Source organism: Ixodes scapularis, unplaced genomic scaffold (genome assembly GCF_016920785.2).
Source record: "Ixodes scapularis isolate PalLabHiFi unplaced genomic scaffold, ASM1692078v2 PGA_scaffold12__126_contigs__length_90152505, whole genome shotgun sequence".
NCBI lineage: Eukaryota > Metazoa > Arthropoda > Arachnida > Ixodida > Ixodidae > Ixodes > Ixodes scapularis.
Window position 1 is genome coordinate 33,247,107 of NW_024609838.1, and position 22,563 is coordinate 33,269,669.

General features: G+C 45.0%; 1 protein-coding gene across 5 annotated transcripts in view; it reads right to left on the reverse strand.

Moving 5' to 3' along the window:
- Positions 1-22,563, reverse strand: part of LOC8031429 (ceramide phosphoethanolamine synthase) — a 125,872-nt gene that overhangs the window by 56,520 nt on the left and 46,789 nt on the right. For 4 of the 5 annotated variants that reach the window (XM_029988612.4, XM_040214151.3, XM_029988613.3 and 1 more), the window contains one exon: positions 18,958-19,003. The exons of the other annotated variant lie outside the window; for it this stretch is intronic. The gene's annotated coding sequence lies outside the window, so the exon portion shown is untranslated. The remainder of the gene's footprint in view (positions 1-18,957; positions 19,004-22,563) is intronic. 5 annotated transcript variants of the gene reach the window in all.

A 22,563-nucleotide genomic window follows, 5' to 3' on the forward strand; every position in this document is an offset into this window, starting at 1 on the left:
GGGGATTCATCGTGCAGATGCCTTGCTAGCCTTGAGCAACTCTGTACTCGTACTACGCAAAAGGATGTACTCGCAATGCGCAAACTTCGTCCTTTTCCCTTATTTTTCTACTTCGAATAAGTAAATCTGTTTCAGTTTTAATTCGAGTGGAGCAGAAGCTACAAGAGCGAGTGCCGGCCTTTCAGCGTCCTTGATAAGCACGCTCGCTCGTGCAGTGCAAGTACCGTTAAAGGTGTATCCACACGACGGACCGGGCCGCGGACCGATTGATCACATGATGCATGGCCCGCGGGCCGCCCGGCTGCAATGAGCATCCACACGGCGGACCAAAAGAGCAGACGACAGAGCGAACCGGCCGGTCTAACCCTCGACCTCACAGCTCCGCCAAGCGCATGCAGCGAGCTGCTTTGAGGCTATTTGTAAGGAGCCAAGATGGGGGTTGAACGAAAGAGACGTTTGGTCGCGGTGGCCCTGGCGTTGAATATTAAGGACGAGGACGACTTAAGTGAACCGAAAAAGACATGGGGACATCTTTAGATGATTATTTGGGTAGTCGTCGCGACTATTGTCCCACAGAGCGGGGAATTGCTCCATGAGCGCGATGAAGTAAAAAGTTGCATCGTCGCACAAGAAAAGGTTCGTCTTCTTCGTCTTCCATAGTTGGCGCCAAAAGAAAACGACTTAGGATTTAGATTCTAATCCAAACAACAAAAGTCAGCTTGTTGCCAGACTTAGCGCTTCAATTATACTAAAAACGCCGCGGTCCGCCGCCAAGGTCCGGGCGAGAAATGTCGCTTGGCATTTCTCAGAAGCGCGGGCCGCGGACCGCCGGCGGACCTCGAAAACCGGTGACGTAAGATCACGTGATGCGCGGCCCGCGGACCAAAACAGCAATTTGGCCCGTCGTGTGGATACACCTTTAGAGCAACATGCTCATGCTTATACCTTCGGCTTCACTCGCACACACGGTGGAACGATTATATTTATATTTTATAGCTTAATATTTCTTCAGGTGTGTGCCTACTCTTTTGTGTTCATTGTTGTCACCTTCGTTTTTACTACCTCTACAATCCCGCTCCCTTTTAGTCTCTTGGTGTTAACGCTTAGGTTTTTTTGTCTTACTAGTACTATAAACGTCCACTTGTGGGGCTACGCCAGCAAATTTTTCGAACCCGCTCAAAACGCTCTTACGCTGAAGAAAAACGCTCCACTAAAACGCGTTTTTGGACCTCCGCTTTCCATTCCGGCGAAGCGGGCCGCGCATGCGCAGTTTGGCACCGTCAGAGCGGAGCGGAAGATGAAAACGGTATACTAAAACTCTCTAATGTGTCGCCCACCCCCTTCACGCTTGGATACGCAGCGTGCTGGATGGATGGACCGATACGGCCGAACAGTTTCAATCGGCCGACGCCTTGCGCGTAATGAATTTGACAGAAGGCATTTCGCACGACCTGTGGGTTAGCGCACGAGTCGGGTTCTGTTATTCGTGTTTGAGTTGTTTTCGTGTTTGAGTCGAATTTAGGATGCAAAAAGCCGAGATACTTGAATTCAAAATGGCGGCGTGCGTGGTCTTCAGGTTTCCGGTCTCGTCATACTAATATTCATTAAGATCGGGATGCTGGAAATACAAAATTCGAATCCAATTATTCGGTTGATCAACATTCGATTCGTATTCGAAACTCGAATATCCGAACACCCCTATTTTTTGGGGTTCGTTTAAGTCCCGAGAGCCGAAGCTTGCCGAGATCCCTCTATGTAACGTCGTTACGCAGAAACCAGCACGAAAACCAATGACTTAATATGAACCAAAGAATGAACAATTCTTTTTTTAAGTTAAAATAATTAGAGATTCTGTATGCCGATTATGATCCCCCCTCCCCCTTCCCCCTCCCCCCCCCCCCCCAAAAAAAAAAAATACAGAAAAATTAAAAATAAAGGGAAACTGCGTTTGTACAGTGCTTTGTTGCAGAGGACGCCGACACGCCATATCACTACTTGTCTTCTACAAAGGCTTGCTTCTCTCTCCCTAGCCAAGCGTCGCTCTCTCCTCCGGTGTCCCTTTGGCACGTCGCCATTTGTGTTCACCTATCTCATGCTCCGTTTGCTCTTTCATCTTGCTCCGAGGCATTTGTGAGGACTGCGGCACATCCAGTGTGCACCTCATCCCGCGAGACAAGCACGCGCACGAAAAAAAGACGAGGATGGCACACGTGTATACCTTCCTCTCCCGCGCATGCGCACGGGTCACGATGTAATAATGATCAAACGTTTTAAAAAACCGGGCATTTAAAAAAAATAATAAAAGAAACTAAGAATTACAACAAACCTGGGAACAAGTAACAACTGAAAGGGTTGATATCAGCTACAAATCTCAAAACATGGGTCGTTTTATATAAAACTTCGCGTCGTCGAAGCTCCATGAACCGGCCGAAAACGGCTCGTTTTTTCCCGAGAAACAAGAACAGCAACGTCACAAACGGGGTATCGACTTCCACAAACACATTTGTAAATGCACGTGAACATACGCGCACGTACTCCTTGCAGTTATAGCCTTCGATAGCGATGTTCTCGGGTTATATCTGCCGACGATTGAGGTAGAACGACCGCCCGCACAAGGTGCAATAGCAGTAATTACATTTTCAGAACCGACCATCTCTGCGCATAAAGATACATGCCTCCCTGGGACTTGGTTTGGCGAGACAAAAAAAAAAAATGAGCCCAAAAGGCAATAAACGTCCAGAAGATGCATTCCTGGCTTTTATCGCCCCTTCCCTTTTAATTTTTTTTTATTGTCACTAAAAAACAAAGGGGGGGGGGGGGGGGGGGGACGCTATGTGTTTCAAGGCAATAGCAAAACAAGAACGTTTCAGGCTATATACACACTTCGTTTACGCGTCGCCGTTCCTCATCGGTGTGGCAGTTTTATAGCAGACAAAACCTACACGCGGAGAGCAAGTCGTCTGCTTCTTGCGCAAGACTTGCAGTGACGTCAGAACGACGTCGAGTTCTGATTGGTTTTGGTTGGAAGGATAGTGGGTAGACCTCAATGCTAGATGCCTTGAGGTCTACCCACTATTTTCTTCTTTCAATCAGCCAATACGAGCTCGGCATTCTGACATCATCGCAACGCCTGTGCAAGAAGCAGACGAACTTGCGTTCCTTAACACACAAAAAGACCCTCGTGCCTCTATACTCTCCCGTAAACCATTTAGGAGAGCCGGTCGCTGCAGTCTACACGGTTCGGCAAGTGAAGCAGATGCAGTTATCTTTGGCTATTTTCTAGGTTATTTGTGGCTACGTTTAAATTATGAAAGCTTTTTTTTATTTTTTATTTTAGGTCTACATAATGCTGTTTCGTCATTCGCCGCGATTGCATGCGAGTGAACCTCTCCAGTGATTTGACGAAAAGTAGACGCACCGGATATTTTAGAGTGTAGACTTTATCAAATCCGCTAACTATAAGGAGGGAGGCTCTAACGTATAGTTAGCAAACGTTGAGCGCAGTTACGTAGCAAACCCCCTCGATGCCCGATAGCTTCAACGGTCGAAGACCTGTGTTGACTCGGTGTCAGCGCGCCTTTTCTGTTATTTACCATATCCTGTGTACACTGTGGGTGCGCGAGCAGTGGCTCGAATGGAATAGTGCTGCGTCATTCATATCCGGCGCAGCGCTCTTCCAGCGTCGCCTGTGCCTTAACCGCATCTCACCTTAGCGCGGGCACGGCACAAAGAAAGGAGACGAGCGCGAGATATAGGGATACCTACCACATGTTCCGGCTCTATTGGAAGCAGCATTCGCGGGCCCGTACTTTATAGCGCAATTGAAAGAAGTCAGTCGTAACAGCATGATGCTTTCTTTTCCTTAACTTCCTCGGTGCTCGCACCCGGGACTCTGCAGATGAGAAGCGCTTGCGTCTATTAGGAAATGTAACTCGGACTATACACAATAATGTTGGTTTTGTTAATTTCGCTTTTAATTGAATACACACAAGGACGTGCAATTGGCACTTAAATAGATATCTCATAAAAACTTACAACAGAACACACACACACACACGAAAAGAACTAAGTTGGCGAAGTAAAGGAAACAAGTGTTGGTAATCGATTGAACATTTACAGCAGAAGTGGCACCATACAGATAACCACTGCCGAATAGATTCATTCATTCATTCATTCATTTTCAAATTGTTATTTCAAATAAACCAGAGTTGTTTGAAAAAGAAAAAAAAATAGCGAATGACAAAACAAAATCTCCTGAAGTGTTATCCGGGAAGGGTAGGCCAATATACAAATAAAGCGTAAAAGGACATACCTTAAGACTGGCATTTATGCGCAGAACATTCGCGCAGTACCTCTCAACATTGAAGGTGAAAAAAAAAAGTTGCCTGTTTGAGTTTTGTGTCATATTTTTAGCTGCTCATTGACTGAACGTGTAGACCACCGTTTTTAGGATAAGCATCCTCTCCTCTTCAGTCTGTCGCGAAGTTCTAAACAACGAGCATGTTCCTTCTTTGATTTCAACTGGCATGTTTTTCAGAGTTCCCAGGTCACAATTGAGACGCATTTTGTGCCGAGAAGAGTCCTTTATAGTTTCGCCACCGGTGCTACAAAACTAGACGGTTTTGGGTTTAGAGCCAGTAGACGCCGTGGCTAGTTAAAATATACATACCCCTTTTGTTTGCTTATATGCATTATTTAAATAACTGAAAGAACTAGAATAAACAAAATGCCCCCCCCCCCCCCCAAATAAAAAAAAATTATTACAGACATAAATTACGCATTGCCGAACGGTCGTTTTCCGCCCAAAGCGCCAGAAACCGAAAACGGGAAAAAATGGGTCCCATTGTCCCATTGAAATTTTCAGAAAATCACTTATAACTTTTGAATAAAATACCAGTTCGGTCTGAAAATTTGGCATCTGTTTCAGACTTCTAGTGCCACCTCTGGGCAGAAAATGATAGTTCGGCAATTTTATTTTTGCTATAAAAAAAAAATAATTTAGGGCACTCTGTATAAAACAATAACAAAAAACAAGGTAGTCTTATATTAAAATGTTCAGGAAACTGCATCTAGCAGTCGAGTTTTTACACGTTCATTTCATTCCATAATTTTAAATGGGATATAAATCAATCAAAATTTCTCCCACTTCTGTTTTTTTCAAAATTTATATTCGAAAAACAATGCCCCCCCCCCCCCCTAAAAAACTATTTTTAAAATATGCATATAGCCAATATAGTGCAGTAATACCCGTGATGTGAATCACCTAGCAGCACAACGAAAGACGGAGCGAAAAAACATCATAAGAAAAAGAGAGACAAGAAAAGATCTATACGTAACGGATGTATCATGAACACGGGACGTCCGCCATCGTTAGGATTTCATAAGCGACGGCATTTACGAAATGGATGGAGGCACGCTCGGTTCTATGGCCGCCGCCACTCAGCGGTGCACTTAAAGGACACTCAGTTGCGCGCTCACGCGATTCATTCATCCTATATAATGTCGCGTGACTCCATTCACTCACGCGCAATGCACTTGTAAAACATGATAATAATAAAAGAAAGAAACAGGAAGGGTGATCGATCTGTTGGTCTCGACTCTCAGCTGTAATGTGAAGGCACCAAAGAGTAACTTTTCATATTTAGCCACTCGAGGTACCGAAGGGTCCTTTCAACTCTCGCGGTAACCCTAAAAGACGAGAGATGCCCTCGACTCTGTGTTGCAGAAGTGTTGAACTCGCAGATTGTTGATACAATATAAGGCTTGAACGTGACGGCACCGAATTTTGCTGGTTGTTCTTGCCGAGAAAAAAAAACAACAACAATGTTTTGCCCGTTAAAGTGCATATGTACCGAAAACAAAATCAGTGATGCGAAATGTGCGCTGCAGAAGGTGTTTTTAGTAATATATTAGTCTGCAGATACCCATGTGTGCTCGAATCCCCAGAGTAGGCGCAATTGTGTGATATATGGGCCATATTGTCACGGGTGGTGACCAAAAAAACAGAAAATAAACTGGAAGAAATAAACGTTTAATGTGGCGAACTTGTGCCAAAAATAAAACGGTACAAAAGATAAATAAACGTTTAATGTGGCGAACTTGTGCCAAAAATAAAACGGTACAAAAGATAAAAACAGAGCGCCGCGGGCGTCGAAGTCGGCGTAACAGCATGCTGTTACGCCGACTTCGACTTCAGTCTCGCCTTGGGGAGTCCCTTATGTACCTTCGAAGGCTTCAGGATCATTCGGTGTAGAACTTTCGGTGCGTAGAACATTCGGAACTCGATCAGACGAGATTGTTCTCAACCTTACGAGAAGGCCAAGTTGAAAGAATAAATAAGAGGACAGTCCGCTGACTGGAATCGAACCTAGACCTTCCGAGCGACAGTCAAGCGCGGGTAACCACTCGGCCACACACGCGCTTGCTCGCCGACGCGCGTGCCAATATACAGGAAGGAGTTCAATCCCGACCCCTGCCCGTTTCGATCTGAATAAGCCTCGCGCGGTCGTACATCGCTACTGCGTGGTGAACGTTGAAGTCTCCATGGCTAGCGGTTGTACTGCACGGGCTAAATTTCTCATCTACAGCGAGTGACTCGTCGCAACTTTGAAATGGCTGAACACACGCTGTCTAAATATCCCCACAACCACACTCTTATTATCCAGAGTTGGGTAAAGTGCATCTAAAAAGTACTTAAATAACAAAGAAAATCAGAGGTTATGTACTTCCAGTGAAGTAGTAAGTACACAGGTCGCAATGTATTTTAAGTAAATTACTTTAAATGCAATGTACTTCGAAAGTAAAGTATAAGTATTTTTTAAATATTTTTCATTATCCCCTTTCGTTCCTCTATATAGCGTTTTTTTTTTTTTATCTGGTACCCCAGGGGTAATTGGGTGCGTCAGTCATTTTTGGAGATGGCGGCGAATATTGGACAAAGTCAAGTGGCTCCAGAGTGATCAAACCATCATCTTCTGATACATATTTAACAATATCAAATTTGGAGAATGTATTTTGAAATCGGGAGTTGAACTTTATTCGGAAAGTACTAGAAGAATATAATTTAGGTGAACTACAAGCACATACTCAGAGAATGTACACCAAGTGAAGTACAAGTATTCCCAACATGTTTAAAGCAGTACTAAAGTACTTCCCAACACTGGTTATATCCATGCGATCACTATCTGCTTTCTAACTTCCCCCCCCCCCCCCCCCCCCCCCCGGTCCCAAAAAAGTGTGGACATATAAAGCAACTTAAAGTAAATCGATACAGATTGAGAAAAAGAAAAAAAAAAGTCTCATACAAAATGCGTTGCTTGAGAACTACAAAAAGAACAAAGAATAAAAAAGTAAAACTGGCGGCACAAACGTTTTTTTTGTTTTTTTTTTATCATTACTTTTTAGATTAGGAGAACACAGAACACAACTTTCTGAGCAGCTAGCTTTCATGCTGAGTACGACAAAATGTTTAAAAACACTTCAAAAGCAGTCGCTCGCCCCACAGGTGCATACAATGCCGCCTATAGAATACAGAAAAGAGCGGAGTGGTGTAGCACTACGTGACCTTGCTCGACACAGTACCAACACGAAAGTACAAGGATAACAGAAAGCCGCCTGACATACCTTCGAAAAGCTCGTAACTTGAGTCTCATGGGGATGACCGGGGGGGGGGGGGGGGGGGGGGGGGGGGGGGAAGAGAGAAAAGGAATTGGGAACCTTCGGTTCCTAGACACAATTTCCCCAACACTCCGGCACGGGGAACACTCACAAGGCAATGGCTCTCACAACTGCTGCAAACACTCGTCAACGAGGAACGGACTGAAATACAAGGCTCGTGTCTCGTCTCCCAATATCCAGCGGCCTTATACGTCGCAAATCTACTGTCTCGCTTTTCTTCGAGTCCACCCCTCCCAGCGCCTGATAAAGTTGCGTCGTCACATCGCCTATTCCTTTTTAATCTTTGATTAGATCTAGTCGTCACAACCTACAACACACTTCCAGCTTCGCCGCTAAGAACGAATACAACAAAGATAAAGAAACACACACAGAAAAAAAAAAAAACGGCCTTGGCTACAGTGGCCCGGGCTGCCCGGGCAAACTGAGAAACATCGTCAGTACCATCGAAGGGGGCTCGGTGGTGAAGATCTCTGCTGGGTGATTTCAGATAAGATCGACCAAAGGATGGCTAGTCGACAGTTTCAAATCAACTGATGTTTTTATATGTTATTGTCTAGTGTCTGGTATGAACGAATCCAAACTTAGTTTTGACTAGAAAAGATACTTGGGGACAGGAAAAATCGTAAGGCATGAGGTGGTGGACAGTTGCATTAACGCGCACTGATGGAGGGGGCCCGTTTGAGAGTGAATAACTAAAGCGATAACATTAGGAGAACTCTAATACGTTTTTGGCGCAAACTATGGGTATAGCTTGCTTGTAATATAAAGTAATCCTATTTATTTAAAATTTATTTATTTTTCTAAAAATTGACAAACATGCCTGCTCGAACGACAAATGGCAAACTTTGGAGGTCTGTATCTCATGAAATAATTTAATCATTATGATATAATTTGCAGATATTATTCTACTAATATATAGCTAATATTTAAAAAATAACTAAGGCATCTGTGTGATACAATAGTTAGGATATATTTAGTCAAACATGGAAAAAAAATCAAACAAAGAAAAATTCCGATGCAAATAAAAAAAAAACACCACCCTCGATTTTTTTTAAATTTAGGTAACCTGTTATACTCTATTTCGGCATTCATTTCCATTAAAAACATGTTGCATCATTTTATTGAGAAAGAAGATACAACTCCCCAAAGTAGGGTCCTTTGCCAAAGCCTACACTTAGCAGTGTTTTATACAAGAACTGACTCTGAGTTCCAGTTTCATGAAACCAACACACATCTTTTATATATTTTTATTAAGATGAGGCCAATGATAACTAAAGAAATCGTTCACACACTTAAATTAAGGAGAAACTACTGTGTACAAAAAGGTATCATATTACGGACTAGTGATCCGAGAAAAGATCATGCAGCCATCGGCCACTAGGAACTTTGTTTACTTTATTCTCCTGCGACACTATATGCTATTCCCTCTTCCGCTCTACCTTCATCTCTCTCTCTCTCTCTCTCTCTCTCTCTCATATATATCCCTGATATATATCCAGAACAAAAACATGTTCAAGCATTCCCTTTCTGCGTGGTAGTGTTCTGTGGCTAGCAAAAATCATTTCCTCGCTAAGCTCACGATTATGGCAAAATAGTTGCCGGAAACCGCAGACGACACTCGTCGCTAGTTCGGGAAAAACGGCCGATACAATCTTTTTTTCGCATTTCCCCGCTCGCTGTCAAGGACAAGGGGGTTCGCTTCAACCAGCAAAACATGGCCGCCGACGCCTGTTTACTGAGCAGTCATGCCTGTCGCCATCTCACTCGCTGGCGTCACGGGCGATAATATTAGGCACAAAGGGGCACACCAACCGGCAGCATTATCCCCAAATACTCGAGCCTCGCGTAAATACATAGAGTGTAAACGCTGTCGCCATGTTATCGTAGTAAGACCGCCCCCCCCTCCCCCAACGGGGGACTGCAGTACGCGACGGCGTACTAACACAACGGCGACGATATCAACATCGCGGGCTCCGAATTTTCCCATAGTTCTACTCCACGGGCATTTCTCGAAACGCTTGATATTGTGTACGCCCGCCTGGAAGGATTTCAGGCGCGTAGTTAAGATAAGGCGGTTCTCCGCGGCAAAAGAAAGCAATTTCACAAAAGCTTAAAAGCGGCGGCGACCCGTGTGCGGTGAACGCTTGTAGTTTTGGTGTAGACAGGGTGTGTGTGTTCTCGTTGTTGACACCAGCCGGCGATAAGGCACTGCAGGCGGTAGCTCAGTACAGCAAGGGCTAATCCGAGTGACCATCAACGTAACCCCACCGCCAACCCCTCGCGAACCGGTCGCCGACATGGCTCAGGCTGTGTCATGAACCACGTGGTAGAAGCTCGGGTGCTTTCATATCAGCGCGTGGAGGGACGACAGTGCGATTCCGGAAAGTCTTTTTCGAAGGCCGCTGACCACAATTTTTTGTCTGGAGACTTTCCCTCTTTCTTCCTTTGACGTGGATCAAGCTTTGCCGACAGCCTCAGTTGTGACCTCTCTTTTTAAATGTACGTTTGCAGTGAGTGAGCTCCTCAGCCTCGGACTTGTCACTTGTGCACCCAGTAGTTCTTTCACTTGGCAATTATATGCCATCAGTTGGGGTTTAATTTCTATTATTTATGTATACATTATGAAGACGTCCTGGAGCTCCGAACGAGTGTTTTGTGCAGATTACTTTTGCAAACACAAAAAGACTATACCAAAGCAGCGGAATTTTCGAAGTGTTGGCGAGTTGGACCTAAACTCGTTGAAGCAAATTCTTACGCCTGACTGTTCTACCAAAGTGAGTGCGACGGACTACCTGTGCTACCATTGCTTCATGCACATCACTAAGGAGATCTCGATGCGAAGCTCAGAGCAGTGCCCTGACATATTTGTGCCAGCTGAAGAAGCAACTGAAGATCTAAATCGCAGCATACTACCTACAGATGTGTCGCCGCTGAGACAACCAAGCGTCGTAAGAAGTCGGGACAGGCCTGCCTATGTCAAGAGAAAGCAGACAGAACTGGAGCAGGTTGCTGTCAAGAATATACGCTCAAGGCTACGTATTGCGTGCGACAGAGACGCACCATCGGGGTCGTCCGAACCAACATGCTCCACATGCACTAAGTGGGTGGACAACTTTCGGCAGGCCTTTGAAACCGCTACCTCTCTCCGGGAACGTTGTCAACTGCTTACACTCCTGCCGTCAACACTGACGAAGAATGAGGTTCAAAAGATGATTCCACAGGCCTCAATGTACCTCATCAGTAAATCCCGAAAACTCAAGGAAAAGCATGGCGTGTGGTATGAGCCGGATCCTTACACGAGGTGCAAGGTGAGCCCTGAGAACCTGTCTGCTGCCCTAGAGTACTTCACGAAAGACGAGCTACAATGTTCGCGCCAAAGTCCCAACCAGAAGGACGTCATCTCTGTCATGCTCAACGGAGAGAAAACGTTCGTGCCAAAGCGCTTCATGACACGCTCAATACGAGAGGCCTTCCGTATATACAAAGACAAGCATCCCGATTCCGGCGTTGGGCTAACGAAATTTTATTCGTTGCGCCCTAGATGGGTCCAATGTATTCCACACCAGGAAGTGTGCGTTTGTATGCGCTGCGCCAATTATTATCTTTGTATTGCCGCTCTAGAGAACGTTACAGGCTCAACATTCAACACTGGTGAAATGAACTCGGCATTTCTGTGCGACCCAGCAACAGAACTGTGCCTTCAAGGAGACTGTGATCACTGCCCAAAAGGCCAGTTTCTTACACTCCAGGAACTTGATATCCCGGAGGATGAAGAGATTGTGCTTGCAACATGGGAGTCCGGCGACCTAGTGAAAAAAACTTTGGAACCTGAGACTTTCCTAAAAGTCATCCAAGTGACGGTTGGAAGTTGGTTACTTCACAACCATATCCGGCAAACGCAAGGTAAAGCGATCTACGATGAAAAACAGTGCATGCAACGCGGGAGCATTGTCTTTCATTTTGACTTTGCTGAAAACTGGACCATCGTGCTTCCTGACGAAGTGCAAGCATATCACTGGAAAAAAAAAAAAAAACAAGTTTCGATATTTACATGTGTAGTGACGACAAGAAAATCTACAAACAGCTTTGCCATCATCAGTGAGGACCTGTGTCACGACGCCGCTCACGCTTGCTTGGCTCTAGAAAAAGTGAAGGAGTGGGTTGAAGACAACGTTGCGGTATACTCGTACATGACGTAGGTAAGTGACGGCGCCGCCAGTCATTTCAAGAATCGCTACCAGCTTCACCAATTTGCAAAGGACGATTGCCCACAAGCCCAGTGGTTATTTTCTGCATCTGGACATGGGAAAAATGCATGTGACGGAGTTGGCGGACTCGTGAAGCACCAGGCCACGCTGAACAACCTGAGAGAACGTCCAGTAAGCGCAATTCAGACGGCCAGGACAATGGTGAGCGTTCTATCGAAGAAACTGAAAGGCGTGCATCTTGTATATCTGGACGAAAATGAGGTTGTTCGGTATCGTGAACAAAAAAAAGAAGAGTGGCTGACGGTGCGCGCCTTCCCTGGCATTCAGTCTTGGCACGCGTGGCGGCTCAGCAAGTCATCAACAGAAGGGACCTGTGACGTATATGTAGCACGGACAGTCGGATCTGCTTGGAAGCAACTTTATTAAATGGGTACAGCGAGGAAAACCTTAGCGTAAAGTGCCGAATTTGATTTCCCAAGGACTGCTCATTTTGAATGCAGGGACATCTTATTTATCACATTTTTCTTCACGGGGTATTTAACCTACTGTTTTTGTTGGTGGTTACTAATAATTTTTATCTGATCACTATAAAAAAAATCCCAAAATGTTATCCTCGAGCAGGATAAAATAAATCGGCTTGCCACGATTCATTCATACACCGAGAGCATCGAAGCTGCTCCAGTTAGGCACTATGGCATCCGTCACCTGAAATTGTTTGTAATCGTAAATACACAGCCAACCTAAATATCTTACTATTATATCTTTGTTTTTGTGTGTGGAAGTAAAGTTATTTATTTTACTCTAGATGTAAAATATACCGGAAGGTACAACTTCACACTGCATCATCTTTTCTCAAATCATTAGTCTCTAATATGATACCACTTTGTACGCTTATGTAAAATGCTGTATATAGTTTCTCCTCCCTTTTACTGTGTGACCGATCGCTCTTTTTATCAATGACCTCATCTGAATAAATGTATATAAAAGATTTGTGCAAGTTTCATGAAACTGGAACTCAGAGTCACTTCTTGTATAGGACACTGCTAAGTGTATACGCTTTGAAAAAGGACCCTACTTTGGGGAGTTGTTTCTTCTTTCACAGTGCAATGATGCAACATGTTTTTAATGGAAATGAATGCCGAAATAGAGTATAACAGGGTACCCAAATTTTAAAAAAATCGAAGGTAGTGTTTTTTTTTATTCGCATTGGAATTTTTCTTTGATTTTTTTCCCATGTTTGCCTAAATATATTGTAACTATTGTGTCACTCAGATACCTTATTTATTTTTTCAATAATAGCCATATATTAGTAAAATAATGTCTGCAAGTTATGTAATAATGATTAAATTATTTCATGAGATACAGATTTCCAAAGTTTGCCATTTGTCGTTCGAGCAGGCATGTTTGGCAATTTTTAGAAAACTAAATAAATTTTTAATAAATATTATTACTTTATATTACAAGCAAGTTGTACCCATAGTTTGTTTGTAAAAAGTTTTAAAATTCTCCTAATTTTATTGTTTTAAATATTCACTTTCAAACTTGCCCCCTCCATCAGTGCGCGTTATTGCAACTGTCCACCTCTCCCTGCCTTACGATTTTTCTTGTCTCCAAATTTTTTTTCTGGTCAAAACTAAGTGTGGATTCGTTTATACCAGACACTAGACAATATCATATAAAAACATCAGTTGATTTAAAAATGTCGACCAGCCACCCTTTGGTCGATCTTATCTGAAATCACCCTGCTGCCACTTGATGCTCGCTTGGCCCACCGGACGTGACGTCGCTGACGTCACAAAACGATGCGCACAGGCCTTACTTTCTAGAAGGTGTCGCTCCAGAGCCCCATGGATAAAGATGTATCAGCGCTAAGAGGTGCGGCAATGGAGCCAAAGTTATAGAGAGCCTGAAGCACGCCGCTTCACTGCGCAGCTGATTATCATTCCACCGAAATAATTTGGTGGGACGGGAGAACCGAACTAATGTGGGTCTCGTAACGGCAGGCCACGAAACATTGATTTCCTCGCTAGATTCAGCGGGAAATGCACGGACATACTATTAAACAAAATCTGCGGTTTTGTTTCTTAAAAGGGGAGGGGGGACAGTGTTAAAAGGCATTTCACGCTTTAATAAATAAATAAAGAATCTCGCTCCTTGTGAGATGAACGAACAGCGCTCTTTGATCGCTTCAAGCGCACCAGTCCTGGACGGCAGACCGCTTCCGGATAAAGGACGCAGCCTTCGTTTGCTTCTAACGGGAATTTCGGAAGAAGTCGTTATCGCATCGCGGAGCAGCAAACATTGATCTGTCGCCGCGAAATGCTCACCCGCCCCACAGTCGGCGGTGCGTCTTTCGGATCATCGATTGTGGTTGCCTTTCTTGGAAAAAAAAAACAACAAAAAAACACGTAATTCCTTTTCTTCCATCGAATGTTCTCGGAAAGCACTCCACACTTTGCGGTTCGCAGCACGCACATTTATCTGCCGCAAGGTTGCGCACACAGCTGCGATAGAAAGAAAATGAAGTATAGTTTGGTGAAGGGGTTTTGAGTCTGGAGTAAAAATGTGGCGGATGAAGTCGATGTGGATTCGAGCGCAGTAATCGCTCCCGATGAGGTACTCTACTCGCTTTGATTTTACTTGTTTGACCCCAGAGCAGTGTTGTACGGAACGGCGTTCCTGGAAACGCGTTCCTTTTAGGAGGAACGAAGGAAAGCCGCCGTTTCGTTTTGCATCGCTGGAACTGGAACGGGAACGCGTTACATTTTTACTGGAACGGAGAAAGGAACGGAGTTCCTTCTTTTCGTCCAGTAGGGTAATTTTTATTTTATGTGTAAGAAGAACATTTTAAAAGTATAAAAACAATATCTTTACGAAGAGCAGGATCTCGTTAACTTTTTGGTTAGTTATATTAGGGTTTATTCTGTGTGGTCTTCGCTTGGTAACAGTCGGGTGCGGGAGACCTAGTCGACATCGATCTTTTTTTCAGTGCACGAGACTGCGGCATAAAAAGCAAAACTTTTAGTCGAAGGAAAGGACACCAAAAAGGGGACGTTTCAAACTCAGCTACTTTCTTTGCTTTCACACTTCCTCATACACCCAGAAATTTAAGGCTGACTAAAGCCACCACTGAACTTCCACAAAGAGGCCTACAGTTACAACAAAAGAACAAGTTGCCAGATATCGAAAGCATCTTTGTACCCCGAACATTGGTCACTTAAAGAAACACAAAAATTAACCTTTATTCTACTTCCTCTTGTCCCCCACCTTCAAAATAAACAACGAATCCAACCTTCACGAAGAAGGACTAGTAGTTTTCAAGACTGACCTTCCAAAAGCCCTACCCTCTTCTTTAATTGCTCGTCTTGCGGACAGCAACATCGAGAAGCAACTGTTGTTGAGTTCGAACAAGAGACTTCGTTAGATTTAAACGTGCGAGGTTGCTGTAAAACACTCGCGCAATATGGGGTAACGGTACATTTGGCTCGTCTGAATCGCCCACCACAAACGTGAATATGCTTAAAAGATTAGATTTTTAAAGGTGAATATATCAACAAATCCGCTGCTTCCGCTTGTCTCCTTCTGGTGCCCTTCCATCACGACATTCAAACTGGTATGTTGATAGATAGATAGAAAAAAAACTTTCCTCGGCTTAACTAATCATGGTTATCAGCCAACTACAAAAGTAACGGAAAAGTAACGATACGATCCATTCTTCCAACTCTAACGGGAACGAGTATATTTCCCACAGATGGAACTTGTAACGGCAATGCGTTCCAAAAATTAGAAGGACCGTGCAACGACCTTATGTTCCTTTTTTATTTATTTTTTTAGGAACGTGTACAATACTGCCCCAGAGGACGTTAATAGGCGACGAAGCCGACCTAACGTTGCGTATAACTTGTTATGTGATCTTTGGAAGGAGCGCATCGACGTGCAAAGAGCCTAGTCACGTGATGTTCACAACGCTGGATTGGTTCAGATGGCTCGTTGCGTCCTCTTCCGCTCATCGTTGCAATATTTGAAACAACAACAACAACAAAAAAACTCTCTGCTGGGGCAGGAAGTTGCTTTGTCAAACGGTTTTTGCCGATTTATCTCCTTGTTCCATCTCTCATTGTATGAAGAGAAATCAATAAACTGGACACTTAAAGTATAAGGGAGTACCAACAACAAATTTGGGCCCGCTTTTGTCTTCAAGTTGATTTAAAAGAAAATTTTACAAGAACAGCTATCGATATCCTTAGCGTAACGCGTGTAAAGGTTAAAAGATAAGAGATTGCGTCATGTTTCCTGAAAGTAGCGGCATTCTTCGCTGAGCCTATTGGCCCGAGAGTGACGGTTTCAGAGCGAACATGTCTCTATTTAACAGCATAATGAACTGAAAAAAAAAATACCATGCTCTTCGCGCGAAATGCGCTTGTCTATATAACCCATTTCGCGTGTAACGCACCCGGTCAAACAAGTGAAACAAAAAAAAAAGGAGTTGACTATAAGGTTGTAGCTCTCACGCTTGGCCAGTGCATTTGGCGAGAAAGGTGGAATATGTGTCAGGCGCGTTTCGGTAGCGTGACATTGCGCATTTTCACGTTGCTGGCAGAATGTCATTGGTGGATAAAATTAGGGGCGTGCGAACGATGGTTCGAATCGCCATAGCGCAGCGTCATTCCCAGCACCAGCACAGCAAAGAGAACCAATAGGTATTCTTCGTTTCCCCTAGCGCTGTAAATGCTATAAATGAGACGCAGTGCTATTCGAATCGAACCACTATTCGCACACGCCTAGATAAAAAAAAGAAAAATAAACGACAACAAATATAAAAAGGTAAAAGAAAATAATTTTTTTTATCGTCTTGACAGGAGAGCGCGAGCTGCATTTTTCTTTTAATTATTCAAACCTTTATGTTATTCTTTCTTTTTTTTAAGGCGCATTTTTAGAGCGCGTGAACAGATCCTGAGACACCCTTGTAAACAAGAGATGCTCGTGGATGATCGAACGGTGCATTGGCGCTTAGGTGCATTCATACGAGGAAGAAATCCCGGGGATATCTCCCGGCACGCGATTCCCACGACGAAAACGTCAGGCTTTGCGATGTGCAAAAGCCTCGCGTGTTCATCTCGTGATGCGCAAGTGCCGGGGAGAAATCCCCGGGATTTCTCCCTCGTGTGAAGCTCGATGCAGCTGCATTACATGGGCGCGTCTTTCGCAGAGCCGTGTGTTGGAAGAGTTTGGCCATTCAATGGTTTGAATAGGCGAGCATCTCGTGGCCAACCACAAGCCGCGAAACAGCCCCTAGCGGTGGTCGTAAGCCTCTAAAAATAGGACTCTACTAATTTGAGCCCTTTTAGCGTCGCTAGAGTAGAAAGGTATAACTCCTGGGTGACTGGAAACTTGGCGCATGTAAGGTTTTCATCACATTCACATTCAACGGTAGAATAAACGAACGTGCGCTCCAAACCGGAGCAAACTGCGTAGTTGCGATAATTCCTGCTGATTTGCCAGTGACACCATTGTCACCCAGACGCCTAGATTGAACGCTTTTATTTCACGCTTTAAATGTTGTTGAGAGTATTATGACGTCACGGTCTGCTGATTGGTCAACGCTGGGTAACACTTTTAGCTTACGCTCTAACCGCGGGGGGAAAATTCGGCGCTGCCGGCGGCTTTTGCTCCACCCATTGGCCAAACTCTCCCAATATACGGCTCTGACCTTACGGGCATGCTCGCGCCCTCTGGCCGAGGGAAACAGACCTATTCGCGACTTCGCGTCCGATTTCTTTTCCACCTACTTTCAGAACTTGACGTTTTGGCTGTTGGGTACTCTGAAAGTTTAGTTCAGACACAAATTTTCTGGATACACATACATCTATTTGCGTGGGCATATGAGGTAACAACGAAAGTGGACAATAAGAGCACAAACATGACTCCGCCAGGTGGAATGGTTTATGAATTAGTGGATTCTGATTCTGGAATCTTGACCATCTTGAGCTTAATGCGTCAAGAATGGTTTGAACTGGTGTAGACAGAGGGGGCGGTGAGGGGTTTTAAAAGCGGTTTTGTGGGCACTCCCCCGTGTTTCCTTCTTAACTTTTCTTTTTTTCTTTATTTTTGACAGTTTGACAGTCCTTGAATCGATGTTCCTCCTGGGCGTGCACGTTTATTGTTCACTCGCGTACTTATCAACAATTCTAGTTGCTCGATAAACTTCTAGCTTGGCAGTTATGGACAGGCAATGCCGGACTAGATGTCGAGTGCCCCCAACCGCGGCAAAACATTAAGATTTTTTTTTTTCGGAATGCGTAACCAGCCAAGCCTGCCATCAAACTAAAGCACGTTCTAAAATAGTTCGGTACGCATTACGTTGCATGTCCAGAAAAATATTTCAGAGTAACAAACTTCCATTGGCAGCAGTTAAAGCGCTTCTTGAAGGACATAAAGATCGCAGCTAAATGTGATTTTCAGAGACGTAACCAAAAATAGAGCCCCTCTTTCTGTCTTTTTGATTCTTATATTACCGGCTTGCAAGACTTGCCGAAGTATCTTCGAATGTAATTAAATTACTTTTTTCAAAGCGCCTGTACTCTACTCAAGTTAGTTCGTACTTAAATTAACTGAAATACTACTCTTAAATACGTTTTCAAAGGGGGATTTAGTATTTTTTTGAGTATTTAACGCGACACTTCATGTTTGTGACCACAAGCCCGTCCGCAGCCAAGACTAAGAATTGACGGAGCCGAATAAGGAGCACAAAAAAAAAAAAAAAAAAACATTAAATGGGTCAGGAGTCTTTTTCTTTTTTTTACATAATTTTACAGAAGTTGCGTTTTATAGCTGTATGAACAGTATCAATCATCTACATATGTGGCCAGTCCAGCTGGAGCTTACTGTTTCAAATTGTATTTGTAAACGCCTTGCGATTTTAATCAACCTTTAAGGCACGATGCTATCCGTACGAGCCTAGGTGTCCCGGCTCATTCGTGAATCGTTGCCCAGGTGCTTTCCTCTTTCGCCGCGATTAAAAGTGTTACTATCGTTTAGTAGTATTAGTATTATTACCATTCAGCGGACTCACCCCGAGCGAAACCGCAGCCGATCCTCCAGGGCCCACATCGGCCTCTCTGAAAAACACACACACACAAAAAGAAAAAAACATAAAAAAATTAGCCTCGTGGCAATTCGAGTGACCCACCCACAGTGTCGCGTGTTGCTCGCAAACACGTCACTTTGTGGCTAAGTTGGAGGCGCCGAAGCGTGAAAACAGGTAAGTACGCGGGTAGGAACCGAGGGAGATGGGGAGATAAGAGCGCCGAGCTCCGACTGGAATGATTACCGGGTAGACGCAAAGCTAGATGCTTTTGTCACTCTTTGAACGCGTTCGAACGCCGAAGACCGGCGACCAACGTTCCGCCTTATGGCCCGTTCACACTCTTGCGACTGCTTGCGACCTCTTAAACCTGGGTTCCTTAAAACTTCTTAAACCAGAGAACACACTGGCGCCACCTATTGGGAAGCAGTGTAAACTCGGCGGTCCGCCATATTTTTTTTTTTATTTCTCGCGCAATATCCTTTCTTTTTTGGCTCGAAAAACTTTTGTCAATGTTATAAACGAGCCTTTCTATGGGTATTACGCACATTTGACCTCGGAAATCCCGCAAAACCTTCGCTTTTGTGAAATGCAGTTCTAGGGTCACCGCATAGATGGCGCCACAATGTCAGTGTGTTCCCTCATTCTAGAAACATTTAAGAAGTTGTAAGAGATCTCGTCTCTCTCAGTCGTACTCGGTCGCAAGAGTGTGAACGGGCCTTTAGAAGAATGAGTAGAGAAAACAGCAGCTAGCTTTGTGACTACCCTCTAATCATGTTAGTCAGAGTTCGGCGTTCTGACGCCCTTGCGGGCTCTCGTTTCCTCCTCTCCCTCACTTTCTACCCGCATAGCAAGCTGAATTCGGCCATAGCCTCCTCTATACTCACAAAGCCCGGCAGTTCGACGACGGGCCATGGAGTGCCCGGTCGCAGATTTGGAGCGCGAGGATTTGGTAGCACAGAGGATCAAAGAGCCATTTCTCGGTGAACTTGGACGTCAGCGCAGAGCGTTTGCAGCGGCGAGGACCCGAAACGCACTAGTTCGCTTGGGAGAAGTGTGTTTCGGCGTCTCGCCGCGACCTGCCAGGCTTTGTCAGTATATAAGAGGCTATGATTCGGCATGGTCTGCGTGCGGTCTTATGTTGGATGCCCGTTTAGCGAGGCAATCGACGACTACGCGTGTCCCAGATGTTTTATAACAAGCTTATCGAGTTATCACTCAGGTTTTGCGCGGTTGAGCATTAGGCCATTTCTTTCCATCCTCCGGATACCTGCGTAAAAGGCAGCGGTTCGAGTGATTTCCTAGCCCAAGCATATATGATTCGTTATCATGCACTTCACTGCTAATACCATCTCAAGATTCGTGTGTTGGCCTGTCGGACAAAAAAACTATGCCTTCTTTGCTTTCTCACTTGTGTGCGAGTACTCGTTAGTAATTGCGCAACACGTTTGAGTTCTTCGGACGAGCAACTAGCTATTTAGTTGGCCTGAAAAGCACCAGAAACGCAAGCAAGAATGTCACAACCAAAAGTCGACATTTTTTTTTTTTTTTTTTTTTTTTTGTAGGGCGATTGCCAAATTTTTTTAAAGCAAATGCTGATTGGTGAAGGGCACATCATGAACATAGTTTTGGAGCGCAGCTTTTAGGCGCCCGTTTCCGCGTGTAGTGCTTTCGCCGTCGCCGTCGGCGTAACCGCCCCGCTAAATTTAGAGGAAAATTGAATCGGTGTTGAGGTCACGTGACGTCAATTTTCCCGCTAAATCTAGCACAGAAACTGAATTTGTTTATGGGTGACCGTGACACGAAGTCATTTGACGTTATTTTCCCCGCTAAATTTAGCGCGGAAACTGAATTGGTGTTGAGGTCACGTCGCGTCAATTTTCCGGCTAAATTTAGCGGGGAAACTGTGAAAGGAGGGGAGGGTATGGAGGAGGAGGAGGGGAGCCAGCGTGACGCGAATGACCCGATAGCGTTCACGCGCTCGTGTATCGCCAGCCTCGGTGCCGTGCCAGAAAATTGCCGTCACCCGAAAAATCCTGATTGGTCAATAGTGTCAGGACGTCACAGCCACATGACCTAGGCTTGACTGGAAGTAAGCGCCGAAAGACAGGGACAAAAGAAGCCCCGCTAAATTTAGAGAAATTTAGAGTGCCACGTGTCGTCGTCACCTACTTCTTTTGTCCCTGTCTCTCGGCGCTTCCTTCCAGTCATGAACAACCAACTAGCCCAACTTAACATAGGCTTGTCTGTCTAGAGGAGCGTACAGTTTTCGTCCGTCACCGAGTCCGCCCAGTGGCGCTGCGATCCTGCAGTCATCGTTTGTCTGTGGAGAATGCGTACCCCGCCGCGGGGCCGCCGCCAGGCCACTGGGAGAGAACACGTGCGATGGACTGCAGTGCCTTCTACCAGTGCGGAGCGCTCTTCTGAGTCGTCGTCTTCTACGAGTGCGGATGCCGCATCTACGTCTGCTCCTCCTCGGCGATGGCCACGTAAGACTGGAGCCGAGAAGGCGGAGAAAATGGCTAGGCGTGCAGAGGCGATGCGCCACAAGTGGGCCGAGGATTCGATAACGCTATCGCGTTCCACTGTTAATGGCCAAACATAAACGTCCTCTGACATTTTTTAATGCGAAAGCATTAACTGTCTCATGGAGTGAACTGACGTCATCCTTTTGAAGCGCGAAAACGACACCTAGTTTCCTTCGGTGGTATTGGCTGGCGCGCGTGGACGGGGCTCCCATTGGCCACTGCGCTCGTCAGTTTTCACGACCGCGCTCACCCCATGGCGCTGCGTGTCTACCAGCACTCCATTAACACGGAGCGTCCAAGGTCAGCGTGCCCAGAGGAGAACGCGCGCTGACCGGCGACGAAAAGTACGCAGCAGACGACAAACGGAGCGGACGAGCGGCCTGCATGCTTTCGCATTCACAACTCATAAGAAATGCTTAAGTGTACCTCGCCCTTTTTTTTTTTTTTTATTATTTGGGAACACAGAAAAATAAACTTTGAATTTCAGGGAATGAGGAATCTACCAAAAATAAACTCCGTCAATCCCCTCATTTTCAGTGAAAAGTAAACTCCGAAAAACAACCCTCCGAATTTCATGAGAACTAAAATTCGGAAACGCGGAATCCTACCAATAACGCAATGTCTATTCCGCGGATGTCGCTTCTCCCCAGTCCACGAGTGCGCAAGGAGAAGCGCACTCAACGGGGCTAGCATGCCCGTCCGAGCAGGCCACGAACAAAACAAACATTACGAGCATCTTCCGAACACTCTCAATGTTCAATGTCGAGATGAAATTGAAAACTACTGATTTATTCGAAGAATCAAAAATTTTCGAAAATTCCCATAAGCCTGCCGAAACGATCCGACAGTGTTTCGGGTCCAAGTTATTAGTTCCGGTATTGAGAAAGGGAAAGTGACTTCTGCGCAGTGTTGGGGCAACCCCTCTCTTAAGCCCGGACAAAATGACCTTTTAGAACATTTCAATCTACAACTCAACAAAGAGCGTAACATAATATAAACAGACCATTTGAGAAATTCCCCAGCGTCCAGGGGTTGCTGGGAACGTAGATGCGCCGCACGCGCTAAC